This window comes from Phoxinus phoxinus, assembly GCF_949152265.1.
Source record: "Phoxinus phoxinus genome assembly, chromosome: 3".
Lineage (NCBI taxonomy): Eukaryota > Metazoa > Chordata > Actinopteri > Cypriniformes > Leuciscidae > Phoxinus > Phoxinus phoxinus.
In genome coordinates, this window is record NC_136878.1 from 38,719,817 (window position 1) to 38,729,764 (window position 9,948).

The window sequence follows — 9,948 nt, forward strand, 5'->3', positions numbered from 1 at the left end:
GATATTATATGGGTCTTCTCATTTCAGCTAAATGCGTCTGTATACTTCGCTTTTAAGCAGTCTAACTTAAAGGGGTGGTTGATTATGATTTCACTTTTTTAACTTTAAGTAGTGTGTAATGTGGCTTTTTGAGCATAAAAGTGGGGTACTTTGAGCTAAAACTTCACATACTCTTGGACATTTTACATCTTGGGAATAGGGCATTATACCACCCCTTTAAGGGTAAATTCTATTAAATGGTGTGGGCTAATCCTGTCCATTAGAAGTGTAATGCCCCCTCATATTGCTGAGACAAATGGATTTAAAATGCAACTTCCAAAACAATGTTTTGTATTCTTGATAATTAGGTGCTTTGCTGCAACTCTGTAGCCCACAACAGCGGCTTTCACCTGCGGACAAGTCTAAGCATTGATGTTATTATGAATTAACATTCACTGCTCAGTTCTGTAGCATCAGTGGAGAGTACCGTGCTACCGGCACATGTGACGATGGCCCACACCTCTTTGCACTGCACGTGTGGCAGACCGAATGAGGTACATCAGGTGGGCTGCATCTGCGACACCATATGCCCTTGCATAGTTCCCTAGGGGCGGCTGACGGCATGCACCCAGCTGCTTCCTCTGTCACCTCAGCTTGCGTACAGTTACACCACATGATGAGTCTCTGGCCTGCTTGTGTCTGGGCATCTGCAGTCTGTGCTATAAGTGAAATTGCCTAGAGCTTTTCAGGGTGCTAAGTTAATACTATGAGACAGATCAGAGATTTCAAACATACTCTAATGTACAGGGCAAGTGAGTATTTAAATGCGCTTAGATGGATATAATGAAGGTTAATGGGCAAAAATGATAGAGGGAAATGGATGTAAAATATAAGAGGAATGAATCTGGAATGAGGAATAGCATTTGAACGCACTTTAGTCAGGATCATCTAATACAGAGATCTTCATCGCTGCTCTTGGAGACCCACTGTCCTGCAGAGTTTGGATAAGCTAATGACGCTCTTCAGGATCGCTTGAAAATCCCTGGTAGGTGTGTTGAAGCAGGATAGAAATAAACTTTGCAGTACAGTGGGTCTCCAAAGGGCAAGCTAGGGTTGAAGACCAAACAGTGTTTATTTTCATCCTAGAACAGGGGTGTCCATGCTTCTCTTAGAGCAGGGGTGTCCAACCCAGACAGCAACATTGTGTCGGCCCAGATCTGGGCCACATCTTGTACATATGGATTCCACATGGCCCAGACGTGGCCCGTATCTGGGCCGAAGCTATGGCCCTGTCCCAAATGGCACCCTAAGCACTCGTGGTCTTCCTACGAGTCCGCACATTCGTGACGTAACGCTCATTTGACTGTCGGGCAGAAGTCTGCTGCGGAGTTCACATCAGTGCAGGCTCAGCAAAAATGCGCATCGAGGGCGCATATCGATCTCAAAGGGGGGCCCTTCTGAAACCTAAAATGACAAATGGGACACCCTACAGTCTCATGGACTTAATGGACAGGAGAACGCGGCAGACATTGTAAGTCCACAAGACCGTAAGTGCATATGAAAAGGAAAATCAGAAATGAGATCACTTTAATTTCTAAAAGAAATGAAGAGTAGATGGAAAGTTCTGTCATCATTTACTCTATTTCATGTCATCCCAAACTCATATGACCCCTGCTTCTCAATTCTTACCAAACTGGTTCCATTCATTCTGTAAATCATTGAAATAAACATTTAATATTAATATAAGAATAGTGATGTAAAGGTGGCACGGCTTACCACCTGGCTGCCCTCAAAACCACATGGCTTTAAAACAAGCATCAAAGATGGCAGATTATAAATTAAAAAAAATTTGCAGGCCCTGTCTGCAGGATGAACCAAAACTCTGCCCATAAACATTCAGCTTGGATTGATTTTTTCCCCCTTCCTGTGGCAAAACAGCACAAAAGGAGTGGGTCTCGTTCTTGAAGAACCCAAATACCCTTTTTCCACCAATCAAGTGGAAAAGTACTAGTGCCTAAGTCAGTTTTCAATCTGGCTTAGTGAATAAGGATCTAGTAGGATCATTCTCCAAAAAAAAAAAAATCATATCATATCATATCATGAAATACAAAATGTTCTGAATTTAGTTTTGTGCAGACTTGTTACAACATGCACTAATGCTTAACAATGTAAAACAAAGCCTCCTGACAAGCATTAGCTCTGGCACCAGCACCACTTCAGTTGAAAAGAGGATGGAGAAATCTGATTTGAGATGCTCCTTAATTGGCTTTATGAATATATTCACATGTATTGATGATGTCTGATAAATGATTTATTTGACATAACACTATGCCACATACCTTGACCATGAACACCAGCAGTTCACTCAACTTTCACAGCCCTTTAAGGATAAAGCCCTGGAGATTCCAGACTTCAACCTTTTACTCCAAACAAGAGCAAGACGAAGATGGGCTGGCTCCAGTTTGTTTACTGAAAGCCCCTTCGAGATTCCTCTCGGATACACAATAATGCAAAGCGAAACGGAGCTGGCGCAAGAGTCTGTGCAGCCTCAGGCGTTGATTTTATGATTTTCTTGCTGTTTGTTTGTCTTTGTTCAAGGCTAGGATGGGTGTCTGTGGCATGGCCCCTCTCTTGCCTCCTCTCCCAGCCTCGCCTTTCCCGCGCTAAATGATCCTTTCATTTCCTCTCAGACTCGTCTGCCCTGAGGGCTGAGTGATGGGCCCCGTGGCCCTTCGCGCTGCATGTGAAGTTCACAGCTCGTCCTCCATTGGGCAGAACCTCTATCAAAATGCACTTCCTGTCTGAGCCCCACTTACGTGAGATTGCCCAGGGCCGAGGCGGCAGCCTTGACTCAAATATGTGAAGCTTAGCACCAAGCAATCATCTATGCTCACCAGTTCACCATATGCAGGGGTTAAACAGGGATTTTGGATATTAAAATGTAATGCACTAGATATGACACGGTTTGGTTCAATGGTATGATACTTTGTTGACCTTTTAATGCTTTTTAAAACTATTTTTAATTCAAGCTGTCCCCAAAAAATATAATGTCAAAAACTTTTATTTTTAAATTAACTTTTTTAAATTTAACTTTAACTGATCGGTAACACTTTAAAATATAGAGTAAAAAAGTATTACAAATAATTTGCAAACTATTAGTTTATATTCAATTCATAGGCAATATACTGTAGTCTCTACATTGTTATATTTAATATATAATATGATATTAATATTAATATTAATAGATCAACATATTAGCTATACAAATAGTGAGTTATCCATTCACTGTCATGGCAATTAACCAAATTATTATTGTTTAATTAACTCATATGTAAACAGTTAGATACTGCTTTTTATGCTTTCTTAACAACTTTTAAACTGTAAAGTTCTCACTTTCGATTAGGTCACGGAAAATGACATCTATTAAGTGCTTTAAACCAAACTTTATTAGATATTAATTTCATTATGAATATATATGTGCTTAATGTATTTGTAAACATTTTAAGGAACATTAAAAGCACTTAATTAATTACATTTTCCCATTTCCCGTGACATAATCTAAAGTGAGAATTATTTATTCCTAATGAACAATTAACAATCCTTTTACTACGCGCTAATTAAACAATAATATTTGTGTTTTACAGTGACAATGAATGTAGAACTCACTATTTAATAGCCTATTATTATACTAACAATGTAGAGACTACAATATATGAACTATGAATTAAAATGTAATAGTTTGTTAATGGTTTGTATACTGTATTACTGTATACTCAACTCATCATTTTACCAACTCATCCAAATAATTAAAGAAATTTCAACTTTTTTATTTTATGTAAGATTATACTTGATTTTTTTGAAGTCAGATAAGTATAATAATTTAAGTTGAAATTATGTGTACAACAAATTTGATTATATTTATAAATATATTTAAAAAGGTGAGTCAGTAACTGAACTTTTATAGTGTAGACATCTAAAATAAATCATGAAAAATATCAGAAACAGAGTATATTTGGTTACATTTTGGGAAGTGCTTTGTTTATTTAATGATTTTTTTTTTTTTGAGTGAATACACTCACTAAATGAAGATGGAATGTAAAAACTGGAGAATATTGGAAATATAACGGATTGACAAGAAATAATAAAACAAAATTTTGTTTAATTGAAGGTGCCGTTCTTCCGGATAGTTCCCCTAACTGACCCAACAACCTCTTGCCCCATTCCCCCATCCCAACCCCACCTTAATCCCCCTTCCTCTCATCCTCAGAGACCCGACTCCGGAACTGACTTAGGAAGTCCCTTAATGGTTACCAAACTGTGGGGGAACTGCGTACGCTCAGCGAGGACTAAACATATGTTTAGAGGAGACAACATCAGCAATCACCACTTGACCCCAGCTCTCATACTTCTGTTTTCCTCCCCCTCAGACGGGAGAAAGAACTCAGAACGGGTAATATAATCAACCAAAAGCACAAAACCAGAGAGGCGGTGCTGTGAACATGCCCAGTTCCAGATGTACGGGCAGCCGAGTGTCGAGACAAGACTGAGAAAAGGAACTTTCAGGATGTCGAGGAGGAATTAAATGGAATTAAAAGGAAATAAAGATGATATGATGCAGGATGAAACTTCAAACTCAAATCCCAAACAACAAAGGTGTGTTTTCTGAATAACAGGACCCTACTTCTTCTCGTAAAAGAGATGTCAGCAATCTATGATTTCAGAAAAAATCTCAACAATGTCTCAAACTGTGCTCAGATTAGCCTGTATAAATCTACCAAAGGTCAAGAAACATTGTAGTTTATGCTTTGAATCAGTCAAATCTGCAGGACACAAAATCTCACTCGCACACATTCAGTAAAGTGATTCCATACAGATGTTCAACCGTGAAGAAGAAAAGGCTGGGAGGGGAAACTGACCAAAGAGTGAGAACAAATTGCTTATGTCTGTGACTTCACATTCAGTGTGTAAATAAGATGTTCAAAGAAAACAATACAGAGTAATACCAAAATATCCCTGAAATCTCCTGCTCCCCCGGGAAGCTGTTTCTCATCGTTTTTCATTAACCTCATGCTGCGTGTCTCCAGAGGCCATTATTTACAACAGATGAAGAAGAGGTGTGGAAAAACTCAAATCTCGAATCTCAGTTTTTAAAGCCCCCCTGTGGTGAAAATCAAGTTTTTAATGTTGTTTTTATACCTATGTGGTGTTTTTAACATGCTTTAAGACGAGCCATGTGCAAATTCATGTCAACACATTGCTGAGTATTTTCCAGTGAACCAAAGACAGTCTCAAAAACGTGGTTTGAAATGTTCTCTACATCTAAAATATGTTGTAACCAATCCCGTCAACGAGTGGGCGGGCTTTAGCATATCATGCTAACCTATGCTTCAAAAATTCAGTACATTTAGAAATGTAGTGGGTGAATTATATATGACTTTCTAAGTTGGAATTACTTTCAGAATTACTTTTTTCAGGTGATGAATGATTTTTAAAAATTTGATAGCCAATCAGAATCTACCCGACTTAGAAGAGATTGAGCATTTAAAGCGACAGGCGACATAAGCATACGCTTAAATAAACAGTATTTGTGTGGACACTATATATTTATTGTCATAGTTATCTTTAGTTATTATTCTTGGTGATTCGTGTAGCAGCAAAAGTAAAAAAATACTGACTCTGACTGTCATGACAAGGGCAAATATTAAAGACGTTGTCATAACTGCACTATTCCAACAAGTAAAAATAAATCGTGCCAATAAAAATGTGGGTTTTTTTCATTATTATACGCAATGATACAACAGTTTTAAAAATAGCTTAAGTCTCCAAACAGGACACGTGCAAAATGGAGCTTTTCTTCATTTCATGGAATCAGTCAGGCATGTGCTAACAAATTGCTGTGAGTTAACTGAGGGAACATCTCAAAGGAAGAAACATGAGGTGACAATGCAAGTGATAAATTCATTTCAGTGTGGAAAAGGTGTAATCATTTGAGAATAGTTACTCATTGCCAGGTTTTACTCAGACCCAGCTGTGCAGCACACACACACACACACACACACACACACACACACACACACACACACATAACACACACACACACACACACACACATACACACACACACACACACACACACACACACTGCATCTATCTATCATCCTCCCCTCTGTCCACCCTCACAATGTTTAGTCACTCACATCTAGTTACCGATGAATAAAAAAAAAAAAAACTTAAAAAACCCTGACGGAAAAAAATGATGGGAGTTTTCGGTTCACTGTCTTAAGGTCAGGTATCAGCACTAATATTTGGCTGAAAAATGTTGCGTTTAACTATTTAATTATAAAACATCACCAAGTTCCCATTTAAGCATGTAAATATCTAATGCCTGCTTTATCACTGAACATGTTCAACAAAATGAACATTCACTGAATGCTAAAGAACAACATGTGATGCATGTGGTAACCTTTAAATTAGTATTTAATAAAATTTAATCTGATATACATTATATGTTGTATTTACTGAATATACATTAGGATGCACCAGCAAAAAAAAAAAAAAAATTATGAAAATTATGTCATGGTTTATTTTTACCTCATGTCAATAATGACCATTTTGGAGTCAAATAACTGTTTTTAAAAAAAAGTTAGAAAAAACGTTCTCTTTATTTTCTGTTGTTTTGTTTAATTATTTCAAAATTGGTTTTCTTCAACAGAATCACTTTATGAAACCAAATCCTTGCTAAAGTTACTGAAAATAATCGTTCATAACTACAAAAAACCTATAAACATTTTTTTCCGGAAGCGATTTTGTGAGCCGGGTTAGATTTCCCAGTAGAAATCATCAGCTTGGAGGAAATGATTTAGTCTCAGTAAGTGGCAGACAGCATCCTGATCTCACCGCTCTGGCTCCAGTCTCAGAACAGCTCCTGAGCGCTCTGCAGTCTCTCAGCCCAGGACTATATAAACACTGCTTTAAGAGGGCAGACATAATCCTTGTGTGGCCTCTCGGTTCTTTTTGGTTCGTGGACAACGTTTCGGAAATCTTTAGAGGACAAAAGAAACTTGAGAGGCAGATAGAGGAAGAGAGAGAAGATAGAAATAATGTGACATCTGAATAAGAGATAACACAAAATGAGCTGAAGCAGGGAAGAAAAATATCTATTTCTACATAACACCCCTTAATCTGGTAACCCTTATTACTTATCATAATGGCATGTTCTAGGCATAATGTTCAGAAAGAAAAAAATATATATATTTTTTTTATAATTCACTGGCTAATATGGCAGTCATTTTGGACTTATACTGACACCTAGCGGTGTGGAAGAGGCATCATGCTAAAGCTAACGTTTTCAGTTACTGATGCCTTTATAAAACTTAGCTATTTACAGTCAGCATTGATTCATATTTTTCATATTCTAATCACTTTAAACACTTTTTTTTCTATTCAGTCCTATTCATTTCTGTGTAAAACGTTTTTAATAAGAGAAAAATAATGCTTCTGAACATTGTGCTGCAATCATTATGTGTTTTTGAACATATTATTAAAAATATGCTTGTGTAACTGATTTTTTCTTTTCTTTTTTTAAACAGTCACATGTACCCACAGATGATTTTAGGCCGTACATTGACAGTGAGAAGTGTTTGTTTGGGCTCTGGCACGTACACGTCTATCGCTTATTTAGTAGATTTTGTCCGGCTGATTTGACAGTCTGAGCAGATTCATGCAGAGTGTTTGGCGGATAGAATGTCCTACGGGAGATGGTCCAGTTTAAGCGTTGTTTTGTGTGTGTGTCCAATTAAGATATGGGTGGAGTGGACATGGACTACAAGACATGTAAGACGTGCCATATCTGCGTTCAGTGCCAAAACATAAACACATTAAGACAGTTTGACCTCACAAATCTTCTAGCAGTCGAATCGAGAGTAACACAGCCCCACAAATCTCCCTTTGTGTCTTCACTCAGAGGAGTTTGTTTTTTGGACGTTGATAGACTGAATCTAATGTGGACATATGGAGGACGTGACTGTCCAAAAGTTGCGGAAAACGAAACCATATTTTTGCTTTCAGAACAGCCCAACAGAACTGACAGAGTCATTTTCGACACCATCCCTCTCCCCTTCATTTCCCTCCCTGTCCAACAGAGCTACAAAACAGAAACATGACTGCATGTTACATGGCCGAGGCATGTAAAATAGCTGGCCTCTACCTTGACGTGTACTGTACTTGCTTTATCAAAAACACATGCTCGCCTTCTTACTTCTTATTTTGTCTTGGCAATTTGACACAAGCGCAGCTCACTCAAAATGCCACTGCCTTCTATAAACAGTGGAGATCACAGAGCTAAAGGCAGGACACATCATTAAAGCTTCCCCCTTGTTCATTAAAGGTAGGGTAGGCAATTTTTGTTATAGGCCTACTGGTTGAAACTCTCTTGCTGATAGCAATCAATAATAGAAGAGGTTTAAATATCAAAACATGTGCATATCTTCTGTGGAAGTTCTACGTTCTACCTAGTCCAAGGTAGGTTGGACCTAGCTAGCTGTTCACATCCTCAGCTCAACGTCTCGCTTACGGATGTAACCCTCGTTCCCTGAGTGGGGAATGGAGACGTTACGTCGAATGACAACGAAATGGGGTTCGCTTAGAAGCCCATTTCGTCGTCATTCGACGTAACTCGAAGTGACAACGAAAGGGAACGTCTCGGTTAAAGATTTTGTAACCCTTGTTCCCTAAGTAGGTAACGGAGACGTTACGTCGAATGACGACGAAATGGGGCTCGCTTAGAAGCCCATTTTTTCGTCTTTCGACGTAACTCGAAGTGAAAACAAAAGGGAACATCAATTACTCACCCTCATGTCGTCCCAAACTAGTAAGACTTTCGTTCATTTTCGAAAAACAAATGAAGATATTTTAATGAAATCTGAGTGTCCCTCCATAGACAGTCTACCACTTTAGCAAGTTGACGCTCAAAAAGGGATCGTAAAACGAATCTATATGAATTAAGCGGTTTAGTCCAAATTTTCTGAGGAGACATGGTCGATTTATATGATGAACAGTTTAATTTTAATTTAGGCTTTTACTCGCATGTAAACATTGATCACCGAAACAGGAGTGCAAACGTACCTGCTTGACGCGCGAGAACAAACCTCTAGCGGAAGCTCAAACGTGCTGCGTAACACACGAGAATGAACCTCATTGGTTTTTGCATGCCAAGCAAACATGCTTGAGCTTCCAGGCCTGTTTTGTGCGTTGATGAATGTTTATATGTGCATAAAAACCTAAATTTAGTCTCTTAAAAAAAAAAAAAAGATTAACCCTGTCGATTCATATGGATTCGTCTTACGATCTTTTTATGAACTTTTTGAAGCGTCAAAGTAGTTGCCTGGACTGTCAATGGAGGGACAGAAATCTCTCAAATTTCAATACAATAACTTGATTTGTGTTTCGAAGATGAACGAAAGTCTTACTTATTAGTAAAACAGAGTGAGACAGAGTTTTAATTTTTGGGTGAACTATTCCTTTAAACCTAATTTAAGTTGGTCAAAACAGCATGCTAAAAAGTTCAGCTAATTTATATTACATAAAATGTAATATTTAATAAAATTTTAATTAATATGCAATTAGGTGTCTGAAAATAAATTCCATTCAGTTTGCACTTGTATTTGTTGCGTAATTCACACAAGTAGCCCTCATTCTTTTAAAGTATATTACAGTATTTCTGTACTTACAGTAAAACCGGTACCACACTGTAAAATAAAATGCTGCGATTATTTAGCACAACTTAAAATCCAACATTGTTTCAACTTTAAAAAGTATGTGTTCAAGCTTGACTTAAAATATTAAGTTTAGTTAACTTAAGTTTAGTTTGGTTAAGTTGGATATTTAAGTTATCTCAACAAATTTTAACTAATCGCAGCCACATTTTTTACAGTGCAGAATGTTTTCAAAACATAGAGTGAACTTTTCCAT